General features: G+C 40.3%; 1 protein-coding gene across 13 annotated transcripts in view; it reads left to right on the plus strand.

Moving 5' to 3' along the window:
* LOC148148281 (uncharacterized) overlaps window positions 1–17,795 on the plus strand; it is a 77,598-nt gene that overhangs the window by 993 nt on the left and 58,810 nt on the right. For 2 of the 13 annotated variants that reach the window (XM_087993407.1, XM_087993399.1), the window contains exon 2: window positions 2,160–2,291. The exons of the other annotated variants lie outside the window; for them this stretch is intronic. The gene's annotated coding sequence lies outside the window, so the exon portion shown is untranslated. The remainder of the gene's footprint in view (window positions 1–2,159; window positions 2,292–17,795) is intronic. 13 annotated transcript variants of the gene reach the window in all.

A 17,795-nucleotide genomic window follows, 5' to 3' on the forward strand; every position in this document is an offset into this window, starting at 1 on the left:
GGAGCAGAAGAATTCAGAGCAGGATTACACCATTCAGCCTCTTGAGCCTCCTTGCCATTTAATTGTGTTCAATTCTGGTCACCGCACTACAGGAACGATGTTGAGGCTTTGGAGAGGATGCAGAGAAGGTTTGCAAAGATCCTGCCTAGATTAGAGGATATGAGGTTTAAGGAGAGGCTAGAAAAAGTCAGAATGCTTTCTGTTTAGTGGTGGAGACTGAGGGGAGACTTGATAGAAATCTGTAAAATTGAGATAATGTTGACGGTCAGACCTTTTACACAGATGTAATGTCTAATACAAGATGGCATGCAGTTCTGGTGAGAGATGGAAAGTTTGAAGGAGACATGAGGGGCAGGTTTTTTAAAACAGAGTGGTAAGAGTCTAGAATGCATTGCCGGAGTGGTGGTCGAGGCACGTATGCTAATGGCATTTAAGGGACTTTTAGATAAGTGCATGAATATGCAAGGAATGGAGGGATATGGACCAAGGTCAGGCAGAAGGGATTAATTTAATTTGACGTCATGTTCAACATAACATTATGGGCTGAAGAACCCACTCCTGTGCTGTATATCTTTATGTTCCAATACAATCACAGCTGATGCTCAATTTCAATTACACTTTCCTTCAGTAAATCTCAATACCCCTTGATTTCCTTCTCATAGCCTTGAAAATATTCAATGTCTAAACAGTGTAGATAATTCAAGGATTCACAAACTTCTCCACCAGAAATGATTGAGCACTCACCATGAAACTACTTCTTCGAGTTGTAGACTCTCCAGTCAGAGGAAATCTCCTTTCAGCATTAATCCTGTCAAGTCCCTTCAGACCATGTCTCATTCTTCTCAACTGCAGAGATTATGAATCTGTTTATTCAATCCCTCCTCCTCATGAGACAGACCTTTTATCTCAGGAATCAACTGGTGAACCTTTCTTGCACTATGTCTTTAGGAATGTAGACCAAAACTACACACACTACACCAGGTGTGGCCTCATTAAAACTCTGCACAATTGCCAAAAGTCATCGTTGCTCTTACACTTCAAACCCATTCCAGTTTGCAGACATAGGGATGGACTTTATGGCTTTGTTTTTCTGGAGGCAAAGACTCATGGTGGAGGCAGGAGTGATCTGGAGGTTTTCTTTCCTTTTGGCTATTTCTCAATCCTGTCTTTTGAACACTCAAATGGTGCCGGAGAATGGTGACTTTGTACACTTTTCACTGTGCTCCTAAATTCCTATGCTCAAGTACACGTGACCATAAAATCTAAATCTAAATTAAGCCATTCAGCCCATTGAGTCTGCTCTACCATTTGTTCATAGCTGATAGGTTTGTCAACCCCATTCTCCTGCTTTACCTCCTTTATCAAAAACTTGTATCTCCTTAAGTGCACTCAATGACTTGGCCTCCACAGCCTTTTCCAGCAATGAGTTCATTGATTAACCACCCTGTTGGAGAAATTCCTTCTCTTCTTAGTTCTAAAAGGTTCTAAATTGGATGAATGGATCTAGCTGTGTTCTTCTTTCAGAGAACTATCATGAACATCCTCTGGTTGTATTTTAAGTGTTGCTCCTACAATTTTTTGTACACTTGATATATTAGCGGAGCTTGATCTAAAGCACCCTTGTTGCAATAGTTTGCCAACCTATAATACTAAGTGCAAGCAAATGTCTATGCAATGGGCTTAGCATACTTATATATTTCGCTCAATCCGCTAGCAGTCTTAGAAGAAATTATTAATTACGCTCCAGTCGGGGTGCTGTTTTATCCCTAAGTCCCACAAGTAACTTATTATGTTTACAGTTAAATGTTAAACAAATTGGGACTTTAAGGTTATGTGCAGAAAAATAGATTCCAGAACATTATCCTGTATTTTTGTTGTTGTCGCCTTCACCATTGTATAGGCTGCTAGCCTGGCAAAGGGACTTTGATTCAGCTGCTGCTTAGAATTTTAATTGAACACTTTTGCAGGTCTCCTGGCTGTGAAGGAATGGAGCTTGGGAATTATGGAAGAGCAGTATCCAAATTTGGTCAACTTTCACAGTCATCAGAATCAGAACCTTTTATCCTTCATAGCAACAGGGAAGGTACTAGAGTAAGGAGAGTCTTCTGTATTAATATTGTGAGGACATTGTCGCTTACTCATCCATTCCTTTCTATAAGCACATCCATACAGGGAATGTCCATTCATTCGTTGATGTCATGAGAAGATCTTGACACATTCGTCGTTTATGACTATTCATGAACAAACTCACATGGGATCGAAAAAGTACTGCTGTCCGCATAGCAGCATTGGTGAGAAGCAACTCATTTATATGTCCTACCTGTCATCACCCCTTACAATTGACTAATGTTTTCACACAGTGGAGAAATTGTACAGGTTTTCTAACTGTGAGAAGAACTTTTCTTGCTCATCACCTTGTTTCTAAGCATCCACATGGGATAAACCTGATCACTGATGTCCTAAGAGGGAGCAAGTACTTGGGGAGTGAGGATCTATTAAAGCTGTGACTGATATGTTTATACTTCATGCACATTTATAAACTTTGCAATGGGAGTTGTTAAATAATAATCAGGAATATGTGCCTAGCAGGGAGCTAGTGACAGTTGCTGGGTTTTATTTTGCTTGCCTAGCAAAGGAAGAACTCAAAAGATTTTGTCATGTAGGATGGAGACTGCTGTAATTTGTGGGACATAATGTGCTGTTCAGACTGTTAACCTACTATTGCCTTTCAAGCCCTTGAGAACTCTTTTCTCCAAATACTGGCCTCTTCAACATACCATACTGATCGTCACATAACTTTGTTAACTGTACCTTCATATTTTCGGACTTTCTTCTGGAATTCCTTCCCCAAACTTCACTTTCTTATTCTCTCCTTTAAGATCCTCTGTCAAATGGACCTTTTTGACAGTCTTCATAATGTTTCCTTTTGCCCAATGTTAATTTCCATAAGTTACATTCCCTTGATGTAATTAATATACAAGAGGTAAAAATCATGTTGGTATTAGTTTAATATGTGTTGAAAAAGTTATTCATTAATATTTTTAAATTTGGCCGTTCAGCTGCACTAATAGGGATGTCATTCCTTTGTTAGTATTTCTTATTAGTATCTCCTCTGGACCTGAATCTGTAATACTCTTGAGCAACATGATCATACAGAGCTTCAATCTGTCACCCTGTCCTCATGCTGCTGACTCCCCCTCATCTAGTTTCCCAATCACTACAATTCTGTCTGCCATGCGCAAAGTCTGGAGTGAGGTGGAATCCTTCCTGTTTGCCTGGACAGAAGCAGCTCCAACAACAATCAATAAAGTTAACACCATCCAGAACAAAGCAGTCTCTTGATTGACACCCCATCCATGATCTTAAAACATTCATGCTCTCCACCACTGACGCATAGTGACAGCAGTGTATACCATCCACAAGATGCTTTGCAGAGATTTACCAATACTCCTTTGAGAGTATCTTCAAAACTCATGACTTCTACCACTTAAAAGAACAAGGTCAACAAACACATCCTGGAGCTCCGTTCCCAGCAGCACTGTGCATGTGCCTATACAGTGAATACTGCTGCAGTTCAAGAAGATAGCCCATCACCATCTTTTTAAGGGTTGTTAAGGATAGACAACAAATGCTGGCTTTTCCAGTGATGCTAACATTTCATGAAAGACAATCAAAATACTAAGGAGAGGAGTGGTTTAATGATGATCGTGTTATCCTTTCTCCTCATGTGGAGTGATAGTACATTCAAAGGAAAGAGAGAGAGAGAGAGAGAGAGACAGAATAGTTGACAATATTGGCTATCAGGAGGAAAGTTAGGTGTTGATCAGTTTAATTGGAATAGGACTGAGGGAGCAGGAGGTGTGTCTGATGGACAAGATGAGCTCAGTGAAGACATGAATGGAAATAGATCCGAAAGGTATAAATTCAGGATTAGAGGAGGGGAGATTTTTAGAGGAAGTTTGATCCAGAGGCCTTGGAGAAGTAGGGGATGCTACAGAAGCACCAATTGGATTGCCTCAATCTTCGTGAAAAGAAGTCCATGAGTTGTTCTTACTAATTGGAGGTGAGGCTAGAGGATGGGGCGTGAAGGGAAGGTTGCAGGGGGAAAGACAATTTCTACTTGAGGAAATAAGGTATTGGTTATGTATTCCTGCAATGACTACAGAACAGTTAACAGTCTTAAATGATGAGAATTGGATCCAGTAGTGTTTTATTTGATCTAGCAGTGGATGGCTAAACAAATTTCCTTTCACATCTGCACTACTTGAAGTTAAGGGAGTGTAGTTGGGGCTGTATCTGTGGGAATGGCCTGGGTGAGAGATGAGAATAGTTTACTGGCAACTAGAAGATTAAATAAATCTAAAATAAAACACTAATTGGTGGAGAAAATCAGGTCTGCCGGTAAAGGTGAACAGAAAAATAGAGTTAACGTTTTGAATTCAGTATGACTCAAACCTAGAAATGGAGGTCAGGATGTGGAAATAAAAAAAACTGCAGAAATGTGGTGGTGAATGGAGGACTACAGGTTTGATGATTTGGATTTTGAAAGTTGTCACAACTGAACTGGGAAAAGTGTGCCAATAATTGTGCCTCTCTTTTTCACAAGCCATCACAAAATCTATAAAACCTCAAATAGACCACCAAGTTGACAGCTTGCCTGACTGACTACTATTCAGGACAAAAATAACTCACATGAGCTTTCATCATTCACAGTAAATAACTGTTTATTGTAACATAGTTAACTAACAAATTCCAGAGAAAAGAAACAATTCTGAATTTACTACTGTACAACTTAAACTGTACTGCTTTTGAACTCTAGAATACCAACACACTTGTTCACATTTAAGACAGACAGCTTGACAAGCATTATAGATGGAAAAAAGGAAGGGAAAATTAAATTCTAAAGATCAAGTTCTCGACATCAAAGATGGGTTAAATTGTCTCTCACATTACTTTGCTTTCAGCAATGGTGACATGCTAGTCTGTAAAACGCTAGTTATTCTTTACATCAATACTTGATCAGATGGACCTCGGTCTTAATGGATTGCTTTTTTAAGCTTTCTTGGTTTTTCAACCTCTCAGAGAAAGGAAACAGAGTTGTTTTCACCTTCCAGGCACTGCTCGCACCTGACCTACCTTCCACTTTGTAGCAAGCTGTGGCTCAACCAGAGGGCTGTCATCAGTCAGAATTTATTTGATTCACAAAACCTCGGTACCACTCTGTCCCCAAGTAGCCCCCTCAGTGCTTCAAAAAGCAGCATTATGTTCTACCACTGGATTTTTCTAAGTTTCAAAACTCTCCTTGCACATCGGCTACATAGCTGTCCAACTTCCATTTCCGTTTATAGTCCTAAAAAAGAAAAAATGATGAGTCCCTTAAAAACTGTAGTTGTAAATGAATTGAGGGATAGCTTTTTCCTGGGTGAATACAGAATGAGGTTGGACGGGTACCCAAGCGGCAATGAGTGATATGGGAAATGATCAGACATGTGTTTATCTGTGATTGTTAGAAATCCATGCTGACCTATTCTTGGGAGTGCTTGATGGGGCATTTAACACCTAAAAGAAAAGTCCCACCCCACTGAGTCCCTCCTGAAATGAGCTGGCATAAAGATGATTGTGGATTAGTGGTGCTGGAAGAGCACAGCAATTCAGGCAGCATCCGAGGACAGGCAAAATCGACGTTTCGGGCAAAAGCCCTTCTTCATCAGGAAGCTTTTGCCCGAAACGTTGATTTTGCCTGTCCTCAGATTTTGCCTGTCCTCAGATTTTGCCTGTCCTCGGACGCTGCCTGAATTGCTGTGCTCTTCCAGCACCACTAATCCAGAATCTGGTTTCCAGCATCTGCAGTCATTGTTTTTACCATAAAGATGATTGTGGCTATAGATGGAGCACCACCTTGTTCAACTGCTATTCAGCCCAGAAATCCTTTCACTATTTCACACTGTCCTTCAATGGAAAAGCACAAACATGCCACCACAACAAACTAAATCGATGATTCATTCAGTCCATTGGAATTCAGCCACATAACCTATATCAAGAGTAACATCTTATAGATTCTGGAAATGGAGTCAGATTTTATTCTCACAGGTACTCAAGTATAGAAATACAGGAGTATAGTCTAAAGTTCACAGTGTCATAATTCATGGCACCATCTTAGCAGTAAGGTATCTAGGTACGAAATTCAACGTAAAGATTAGAAAAATAAAGAAATAAGTTAAAAGTTCAACATTACAGTTCTTCTCAATATAAGAAATAAAGTTAAAAGTTGCATATTACAGTCCTTCTTTAGTCATTGACCTGCAGTCGCTCCATGCTGGGCTTTCCCCAAGAGGGCTTGATTTCTCTCCAGTGCTGGGTCGATCTCTTGATTCCCGTGCCTCTGCACTTGCCACCAATTGCCATTTAGGCTTTCTGGCCACCTTGCCACAGGCCACCAGAGTCCATCTCTGGTACCGCTCCAAGCCCTAGCCAGTTCCACAATGCCGCCAACTATCAGAGTTCTGCCTGGGTGCACAAACCGCCTTATGGTCGGCTGCCAAATACCCCACTCAGGGCCCCCAGCAACAGTCACCACCGCTGACTGCATGACTAAACTTCCTCCAGAAGGTAATTAGAGAAGGAAAAGCCAGCAAAAAAAAAGTCCAAAATGAAAAAGGAAAAGAAGTCAGAGCAGATAAGCTCTGGCTCAGGAGTCCTACTCTGTCGCCATATGACATGGGAAACGTAAATGTGGATCAATGAATCAGAATCCCGCTTTATAAAGAATGATTGGAGTTACTGCAAGATTTGTTCCGTATTTTTCACACTTTAACAAGTTTAAACAAAAGTGTGAGACTCCAACATCTGGTGCTTGATCTGTTTCCATTTTAAGGAAAGCTGGAGATACCTTGTGTTTAGACTTTTTCCAGTTGTTGATACTTCCAAATTGGCCTATTGCATAATGTTTGTGTGATTTATATATGTGAAAAATCTGGCTGAATGCATCATCAGAAATAACTTTCACAGTTCTCTTTCTGATCTGCATACTTGTTAACTTCTGTTAACTTCTCCCCCTTCAGAGCTCTTCTGTCTTGTTGATTCTGATTGAGATCCCATTCTGTGGGTAAAGTATTGTTGTAACCATTGTATGTATTTGAGACTTGTTCTTAGCCACTATCCATAGAACTACATGGTTTAATACAATTTGGCTGAGAGAGATCAGGTCTGAAAACTCTTTTCATTAGTCCTAGCCAAATGCATCTTATGCTTGATCTGATTGTGAGAAAATAATTTAGTTGGGACATAAATAGGTTCAAAGAAGCATAGTAGCTTGAAAAGGGTAGATGCCATTCAGCCTTTTGAGCCCTTTTTGTTTACTTTAACTCAATTTACCCACACTGCTGGCATAATTCCTCTAAAGGTCAATTCATCTTAATCGTGCAATTCTCACTTGATCCCCTGTATCCATTTCCTTTTGGGAAAGAGTTATCCAAATTTTTACTACTTTTTGCGTGAAGAAATGCTTCATTATCCATGAACAACCTAGCTCTAAATTTAGCCTCCTTTTATTGGGCTCCTGCACTATAGGAAGTAGTTTCTCTATCTACCCTATCAAACTCATAAATCTTAAGAATCTCAACTGGGTTACCTCTGATCTGCTAAACTGCTAGCTTACAGCTTCGTTGTGCAACCTGCCTCTATAATTGAGAGTTTTTATTTGTTTTGGGGATGTAGGTGTCACTGAGAATGCCAGCATTCCTTTGACACCAAGCCATAAGGATACATTAAGAGAATTGACAACAAGCTTTGTCAAAGAGTTCTATTTAATGGGCATCTTTAAAGAAGCACAGAGTGATAGAGGGGTTGAGAGATTTTAAGAGGAAATTTTGAAGGCTTGGCCATCAATGTTGACTAATGTTGAAGAGAGAGGATCTGAGTCAAGCTAGAATCTGAACCAAATCAATTGCACTAATCTAGCACACTTACCATCTGTCTACATTAGCAGACGTGAATCTCTGTAAAAGCTATAAGTCTTGTAACTTTCCAGTGGCCTCTTTTTAGTTTTAATTTTTACAGTGCTTGAGGAAATAATAGTTCATGAACGAACAGTGTCTTGGCTCACATATCTTCAGTTTTGGTATCCTGGGTGGAACCCCTTTTTATCGCCAAGGGACAATAGCATTCTCTTTCTTGAGTTCTCTGCCACACCAAATTGTAGTAATGTCCCTTTTTTTTAAGTGAGGGCAGGGCAAGGAAACAGACCCAAGTTTACCTAAACAGGGATCAAACTCTTTGCTATCGGCATTAATTTGAACTGCACATTAGCTGTCTAGCCAGTTGAGTCAACTGACCTCCCCCTATAGCACCAATGGCCTGAAGCAAAATATTTAAATACTGATACTCAGTTTAACATGCTGCAAAGTAAAATACTGACACTTTATTTTACAATAAGTAATTAAATGTAGGGGGTGAATTCCAGTTTATTGTCAAACATTGATGTCAAATTTAATGTCTGGAAAGGAGAATATTTATAGCGTTTGAACTCAAGATCTCATTCACTTTGATTGTCATTCGTGACATTATTGTGTGTAAATGTTGCCTTTGCCCATTTTCTCCCTTCTCTAAGAGTGCTGACCCTTGTTGAGAACACTTCAATCAACCCTAACTAAAGACCAATTATATATTTATGAACAGCTTTGACACCCGAAGAGCATCCCAAACTTCACAACCAATGGACTACTTGTTAGTTTAAAGGCAAATACAGCAGCCTTGCACACAGCAAAATATCGCTGTGACCAGATACTTTTATCAAGGTATTCATTGAGGAATACATTTTGGCCCAGGCCAGCAGGTGAGCTCTCCTCCACAACAAAAATAGATGTTGCTAGAAAAGCTCAGCAGGTCTGGCAGCGTCTGTGAAGAGAAATCAGAGATAACATTTTGGGTCCAGTGACCCTTCATCAGAACTCCGCAGCATCTGCAGTTCTTCCATTTTTTATTTAGGAGAACTCTCCTGTTCATATCAAACTAGATTTATGTGAGTATTTTAAATCTGCTTGACAGGAAAGACATGGTTTTGCTTTCACATCACATCCAAAAGACTGGATCGTCAGGTGTGAAGCAGTGCCTCAGTAGTGTACTGAACTATGGATCTGATTTATGTATTCAGGTCTCGAGAGTGAAGTCAAAGCCTTCTGATTTCAAGGTGAAAGTACTACCCTTTGAGGTAGCTTCTTGACTGAGGTATCAGATCTGAGTCTCGTTTGCCCACAAAAATAATGAGGTTTACTGCAAAGCAATCAGTGGTGGACATTTAGTTCCTTCAAATTCCTAGCAATTGATTTCATTTATACAATAGCAGTATACTGAAAGGGGAGTCAGTAGTGAAATGGTAATGTCACAGGATCTTTAACATGTGGGCTAATTCACTGTGGATATGGGTTCAAATCCTACTGTGGCTGCTGGTGAAATTTGAATTTAATGAATAACTCTGGAACATAAACTAATTTCAGTGATGGTGACCACAAAACTATTGTTGATTGTTACAAAACCTCATCTGATTAATTAGTATCCTTTAGGGAAGGAAATCTGCCACTCTTAGCTCATCTGGCAAATGTGACTCCAGGCTCACAATAATGTGATTGACTCTTAACTGTCTGAGGTTCAAGAGCAATAAAATCTAGGGGAAAAGTGCCAGTCTGGCGAGTGATACCCACATTGTTAGATGGAAGAATAAGTGGCTGTCAGAGTACAGACAAAGCATTGTACTTTGGACCCTCGTGGAATGTAAGGATCCGGTACTCATGGGAGCAGCTTGTAAAATATTCGAGGCATTTCTTTATCAGATTACACATGTCGTAATGTAAACAAGGAAGACAGGAACAGTAATCTCCATAAAACAGTATACTTTCCTTGGGTCTTTGTCTCCATCCAATTGGCATGTAGCTAATTGTGGTCACCACAATTTATGTTCTTTTGAGGAATGCTGAGTTCTTTGTTCCTAAGTTAGATCCCATTATTTTTATGAGTAGTGTTTTTTATGGAAAGTCATATGCAGATATCATCTTCAAAACAGCCAAAGTTAAGTGTAATAATATGTTTTTTCCTGGCAACACACATAATGCAGAGGTCAGGACTGGATTGTGCACAAGGCAGTATCAAATTGAAATAAAAAACATACAATGTTGCAAAGACTGGTGAAGCTACAGAACATTGGGTATGCTTTAAAAGTCGACCAAAAGAAATAAAGAGGGATAAAATAAACAATGAGGACAAACTAGCAAGTAACACAAAACAGACAGTAAGAGGTTTTTTTACATAAAAAAGAGAGAGGCCACAGTACATATAGGCTACTTAAAGAACAAGGCTTAGGAATCAATCGTGGGGAGCCAAGAAATGGCAGAAGAGTTAACCAAGTATTTTGCATCAGTCTTCCCAGTGGTGGATAGTTAGATCATTTGCAAAATATTAAATGATCAAGGGCCTAAACCATGGGAAGAAATAAACACAATACCTATGATTAATGAAAAAGTGCTAAGCAATCTAATCGACTAAATGCCGAAAAGACTTAATGGGCTACATCTTAGAATTTTAAAGTCCAGCGGTAGTGCTTGCAAAGGTAGTAGTTCCACGAATCCTTAGATTCAGAAAAGGTTCCAGAGGATTGGAAAACTGTCAATATAACGCTTTTATTCAACAAGTGAGGGAGCTAACACAAGAAACTATAGTGCAGTTATCTTAGCATCTGTCAGACTCTACTACAAAAGATGTAATTAGCAGAGTGTTTAGAAACATATAGTCAAGCAGTCAGTATGGCATCATAAAGGGAAAATTATGCCTGACAAGTTTATTAATTTTTCTTTGAGGATATGACAAGCAGGGTTGATAACAGGGAACTAGTAGATGTAATATATTTGGATTTCTAAAAAGCATTTAATAAATTAATTAATAAGACTAATTAACTAATTAAAAGTCTGGGCGTTGGGGCTAGTGTATTACCATTGATAAAAGTTGGGTTAATTATAAAAGATTGAATGAAGGGGACATCCTGAAGATGATAACCTTTAACTCATGATGTGCCTCAGTGATCAGTGATGACGCCACAATTATTTACAAAATACATTAATGACTTGGATGATGAAAGTAAATGTACTGGCACCACATTTGGAGGTGACATAAAATTAGGTGGGAAGGCAACTGGCGAAGATGACACAAAAAGTCTACAGATAGATATAGACAGGTTAAGTGAGTGGACAAAAATGTGATGAATAGAATATAATGGAACAGTACAGCACAGACAGGCCCTTTGGCCCTTGATGTTGTGCCAGCCTTTTATCCTAATCGTAAGATCAGACTAACCTACATACCCTTCATTGTACTATCTTCCATGTGCCTATCCAAGAGTAGCTTAAATGTCCGTAATGTATCTGACTCTACTACTACTACTGGAAGTGCATTCCATGCACCCACTACTCTCTGTGTAAAGAACCTACCCCTAAACCTTCCTCCAATTAACTTAAAATTATGTCCATTGGTGATAGACATTTCCGCCAAGGAAAAAAGTCTCTGGCTATCCACTCTATCTATACTTCTCAATATCTTGTACACTTCTATCAAGTCACCTCTCATCCTTCTTCCCTCCACTGAGAAAAGCCCAAGATCCCTCAACCTTTTTTTATAAGACATGCCCACAGTCCAGGCAGCACCCTGGTAAATCTCCTCTGCACCCTCTGTAAAGCTCCCACATCATTCCTGTAATGAGGCAACTAGAACTGAACACAGTATTTCAAGTGTGGTCTAACTAGGGCTCTGTAGAGCTGCAGCATAACCTCGTGGCTCTTCAACTTAATCCTCTTGCCAATGAAAGCCAACACAACATACACCTCCTTAATAACCCTATCAACTTGGATGGGAACTTTGAGGCATCTATGGACATGGATCTCAAGATCCATCTGTTCCTCCACACTGCCAAGAATCCTGCCATTAACTCTGCATGCTGCATTCAAATTTGGCCTTCGAAAGTGAATGACTTCAACTTTTCCAGGTTGAAAGTCATCTGCCACTTAGCAGCTCAGTTTACAACAGCCCTCCAGACTATCCATAACTCCTCCAACTTTAGTGTCATCGGCAAACTTACTAACCCACCCTTCCACTTCCTTATCCAAGTTATTTATAAAAATCACAAAGAGCAGAGGTCCCAGAACCGATCCCTGCAGAACACTACTGGTTGCCGAGCTCCAGGCTGATTACTTTCCATCTGCTACCACCCTCTGTCTTCTATGGGCCATCAAATTCTGTATCAAGACAGCCGGATTTCCCTGTATCCCATGCTTCCTTACTTTCAGAATGAGCCTACCATGGAGAAACTTACAAAATGCCTTGATGAAATCCATGTACACCATATCCACTACTTGACCTTCATCAACATGTTTTATCACATCCTCAAAGAATCGAATAAGATTTGTGAGGCATGACCTGCCCCTCACAAAGCCATGCTGACTATCTCTAATCAAACTGTGGTTTTCCAATTAATCATAAATCCTGTCTCTCAGAATCCTCTCCAATATTTTGCCCACCACTGACGTAAGACTGACTGGTCTGTAATTCCCAGGATTATCCCTATTCCCTTTCTTGAACAAGGGAATAATATTTGCTACCCTCCAATCATTTGGCAGTACTCCAGTGAATAGTGAGGATATGAAGATCATTGCCAAAGGCACAGCAATCTCTTCCCTCGCTTCCTATAGTAACCCAGGGTATATCCTTTCTGGCCCAGGGGATTTATCTATCCTTACGTTTTTCAAAATTTTCAGCACATCCTCTTTCCTAACATCAACCTGATCTGGTATATCAGTCTGTTTCGCGCTGTCCTCAAAAACATCAAGATCCCTCTCAGTAGTGTATACTGAAGCAAATTTTCATTAAGGACCTCCCCTATTTCCTCTGACTCCAGGATCAAGTTCCCTCCACTATCCCTCTCACTCTGGCCACCTTCTTGATACTCACGTAAGTGTACAATGCCTTAGAGTTTTCCTTAATCCTGCCTGCTAAAACTTTTATATGTCCCCTTCTAGTTCTCCTAAGTCCATTCTTCAGTTCCTTCCTAGCTACCTTGTAACCCTCTCAAGCCATATCTGGTCCTTGCCTCCTCAACCATAAGTAAGCTTCCTTCTTCTTGACCAGATGTTACACATCCCTTGTCACCCAAGATTCTTTCAACCTACCATCCTTTCCTTGCCTCAGGGGGACAAACCTGAGCAGCACTATCAGCAAGTGCTTCCCAAACAACCTCCACATTTCCGTCATGCATTTCCCTGAGAACATCTGTTCCCAATTTAGCCTCCCCAGTTCCTGCCTAATAGCATTGTAATTCCCCCTCTCCCAATTAAATACTTGCCCATACCATCTGTTCCTATCCCTCTCCATGAGTATAGCAAAGGTAAGGGAGGTTTGGTCACTATCACTGAAATGCGTGGAAAAATGCGAGGTTTTTGGCAGGAAGAATAGAGGAGTTGAATATTAATTAAACAGGAAAGAACTGCAGCACAGAGGGATTGCATTGTAGAGCAGGAATTCCAAAATGTTAGCACTCCAGTTCAATGAATAATAGGAAAGGCAAATGAAATTTTGTCCTTGATATCAAAGGATTATGGCATAAAAATAAGGAGGTCTTGCTAACACTATACAAGGCACTAATCAGATCATTGCTTAAATACGGTGATCAGTTTGTTCTCCTTATCTGAGGAAAGATTTACTGGTAATGCAGGCAATCCATACAATGTTCACTCTTTTGATCCCACGTCTATGGAGGGATTGCCTTATGAGGAGAGGTCAGGCTTTGGTGTTTAAAAAGAATGAGAGACAACTTATTGAAAGATAAAAGATTCTTCGGAGGCTTGACAGGGTAGATGCAGTGAAGTTGTTTCTCCTCATTTGAGAGTTTAAGACCAAAGGGAATACTCTCGAGTAAGGCATTATAGAATCATATAGTATAGAACAGGCTTTCAGCCCATTGAGTCTGCACTGCCAAAACATCTCAAAATCTACAGTGGCCCCACTATCCATCAAGTGGCCCACTTTCCAGCACTTGAGTGTTATGATAATTCAAATGCTGATCCAAGTACCTTTTTCAAGATTGTGAGGTTTTCTGCCTTGCCTACTCTCCCAGGTTCCTGATTAAGGGCTTTTGCCCAAAATGTCGATTTTCCTGCTCCTCGGATGCTGCCTGACCTGCTGTGCTTTTCCAGCACCACTCTGCTGTAAACTCTGGTTTCCAGCATCTGCAGTCCTCACTTCTGCCTACTGTCCCAGGCAGTCCCACCATCCTCTAGGTGAAAAGAACTTCTCCCAAAACACCCCCAAACATCCTGCCTTTCACCTTAAAGTTATGGCCCTTCATATTGACAATTCAACTAAGGGGAACAGTTGCTATTTTATATACATGCTAATCATGTCCTTCATAATTTCATACATATCAATCAAGTCCCCTCTGTGGTCTCTGCTCTAAAGAAAACAATCCAAGCTTATCCAGCCTTTTTCATAATTAAAATTCTCCATCCCAGACAAAAGGCAAAGTCACCCTAGTCCTACCAGACCAGAGGGATGTTTTCTGGTAGAGAGGAATGACTGGTGGTGGTTTAACCTGAAGGCCACTAAGCTTAAGGCAATGGGAGAAGTTGAGAAGGAAAGTCCTTCATGGTAACCTGAGCTAGTGTAGGAATTGAACCCATCCCAGACAACATCCTGGTGAATCTCATCTGCATCCTCCCCAATGCTATCACTTCTTTCCTATGGTGTGGTCACATAAACTGCACACATTACTCCAGCTGTGGCCTAACCAAAGCTTTATACAACTCCGTCATGACTTCCCTGCTGTTATGATCTCTGCCACAACTGATGAAGGCAAGTGTCCCATATGCCTTCTTAATAACCTATCAACCTGTCCTGCTGCCTCTCTAACTGCCACTTTTCTGCCCATCTGACCAATCCATCTATATCCTTATGTAACCCAAGACATTCTTCCCCACGGTCAATATCCTGCTGCCTTCAGGGATCTGTGGACAAACACCCCAAGATCAATCTGTTTCTCAGAGGTTCCCAGTATCCTTCTGTTCATTGAGTATTCTGTTGTCTTGTTACTTCTTCCAAAATGCATCACCTCTCTAACTGCCACTTTTCTGTCCATCTGACCAAACCATCTATATCCTTCTGTAACCCAAGACTTTCTTCCCCACGGTCAACATCCAAGCCAATGTTTATGTGACCTGCAAACTTACTTATTATGCGTCCTAAATTCTTTTCGATATCACTTATATACATCACAATCAAAGAGGACCCAGCACTGATTCCTACAGCACACCGTTTGCCTCCTGTCACACAAACAGCCTTCTAGCCTTACACTTTGCCTCCTACCACAAAGCTCATTTTGGACCCAACTTGCCAAGTTATGCTGGATGCTATGTACTTTTACCTTCTTTATCTGCCTCCAATGTGGGACCTTTGATGAAATCCATTAAAAGACATCAACTTCTCTATCCTCATCTACAAACCTAGGCACCACCTCGAAAAATTCAATCAAATTTGTTAGTCATGATGTCCTTCTGAACAAACTATGCCAACAATCCCTGATCAAACCTTGCCTCCCCAAGTGGAGATTAATTCTCTCCTTCAGAGTTTTCTCTGATGGTTTCTCGAACACTGATGTGACACTCACTGGTCTGTAATTCCCTAGTTTATCTCTCCCAACCTTTGTGAAAAGTGAAGCCACATTAGCTATCCTTCAGTCTTCTGTCACCTCCCCATGGCCAGAGCGGAATTCAAAATTTGAGTCAGAGTTCCTATGATTTCTTATGTCTCTCCCGCAGTACTCTGAGATAGAACTCATCTGGATTCCCCCATTCAAGATTGACGTGTGGAGGAACTTTTCTCTCGGAGCATGGCGAATCTGTGGAATTCCTTAGTGCAGACAACTGTCGAGGCTAGGTCAATTCAAGTCTGAAGGAGATTTCAAAATATTAATGCAATCAAAGCTTATGGAATAATGCAAGAAAGTGGAATTGAAGATTGTTCCTATGCATCTTCTGCCCATGCCTGTATAGGTGGTGGAGGTCCCTTGTATGGAAGATGCAGCGGATAGAGCTGAAATGAATTACCGCAGTGTAATTTGTAGATGATGCCCACTGCTGCCATCGTGTGTCAATTATGGCAGAATGGTGATTGTGATAGATGAGGTCTGTTTTGTCCTGTATCGTGTCAATGTCTAATGTGGTGGTGTTGGAGCTGCACTTATCAAGGCAAGTGGAGAGTGTTCTCTCCTAATCTGTGCCTTACAGATGTTGTACAGGCACAGGGGAGACAGGAGGGGAGTTAATCTCTGCACACTCCCAGCCACTGACTTGCCCCTGTACTGTATGCCTGATCCAATGCAGTTTCTGTTCGCTGGTAATCCCCTAGATGTTAGTGAAAGGAAATTCATTGATGGGAAATTCCAATCAGAGATTGTTAGCTTCTGTTTTGTTGGTGATGGTCATAGTTTGGCAGTTGTATAGCCAGAATGTTGATTGCCACTTTTCAATTCCTGCCTAAATATCATCCACATTTTGCTGCAAAAGAATACAATGGCATCAGTATCTGAGAAATTGTGGGTGGTGCTGAACATTGTGCAATCATCAGCAAACATCCCCATTTCTGATATTATGATAGAGGACAAGTTCTTGATGAAGTAGCTAAAGATGATTGAGCCAAGAACACTATCACAATGAACTTCTGCTTATTGAGATGATTGACCTCCAACCACAACCATCTTCCTTTGTGCTCGGTATAAATCTGACCATAGAGTTTTCTTCATGGATTTCAATTTTGCTTAGGTTCCGTTATAACATTGCACACTTTGTCAAATATCATTCCAATGTGCAGTCACTCTTAACTAACTTAATAATGTAGAAAATGTAGCATTTTATTCGTCTGCAAGTGATATTACCAGATAATCTGGTTTTGAGTACGGTTTTGGAAGAAACATTAGTTCAGGATACTGGAAAAATGCTGCTGTTTTGAAAGAGTATGTCCAACAGTGATTCATTCCCTCAACATTGCACTGGAGAGTCTGGAGAAATTTTGTACTGAAGTTCCTGGAGTAGGACTTGAATCCTCAACCTTATGCTTCCAAGACATGGCTAACAATCCATGAGAATGGAGTTATCAAATAAAAAAGTCACTGACAAACCACAGATGTTGCTACAGCACAGACTCTACTTTTACTTGAAAATATTTCATGAACGAGTGTATTTCACACTTGGATATTTACTTCATATACAACTCTCACATTTGCAGTAATCAAGGAAGTAAAGCACTCACACATGATTGAATTCTCAGGATCAGAGTTCAAATATTTTTTTAAAAAGTCATCTTTTCCCACGATCAGTTATATTTGACTATAATGGTTAACAATAAACTGAGATTCACTCCCAATATAAATGGAGGATAGTGGGCTAGTGTAGGTTAGGTGGGCTTGGATCGGCGCAACATCAAGGGCCAAAGGGCCTGTACTGCGCTGTATTCTTCTATTCTATTCTATTCTATCTTGCTAGATAAAAGCAAAATTTTGCAGATGCTGGAAAGCCAAACTTAAGCATGCAAATATTGGAGCGTCTGTAGACAGAAAAGTAGAGATAATGTTTCAAATCTGATATGACTGTTCTGAAGCGTAAATGAATGCAAAACTTTAATTATGTTTTTCTCTACATAGATGTACTTGACCTGCTGAGTTTCTCTAGAATTTTCTGTTTTTACTTCTTGATATATTACCTGTTCACATT

Source organism: Chiloscyllium plagiosum, unplaced genomic scaffold (assembly GCF_037043375.1).
Source record: "Chiloscyllium plagiosum isolate Xiang-an unplaced genomic scaffold, Cpla_swu_hap1 HiC_scaffold_13, whole genome shotgun sequence".
Taxonomy (NCBI): domain Eukaryota; kingdom Metazoa; phylum Chordata; class Chondrichthyes; order Orectolobiformes; family Hemiscylliidae; genus Chiloscyllium; species Chiloscyllium plagiosum.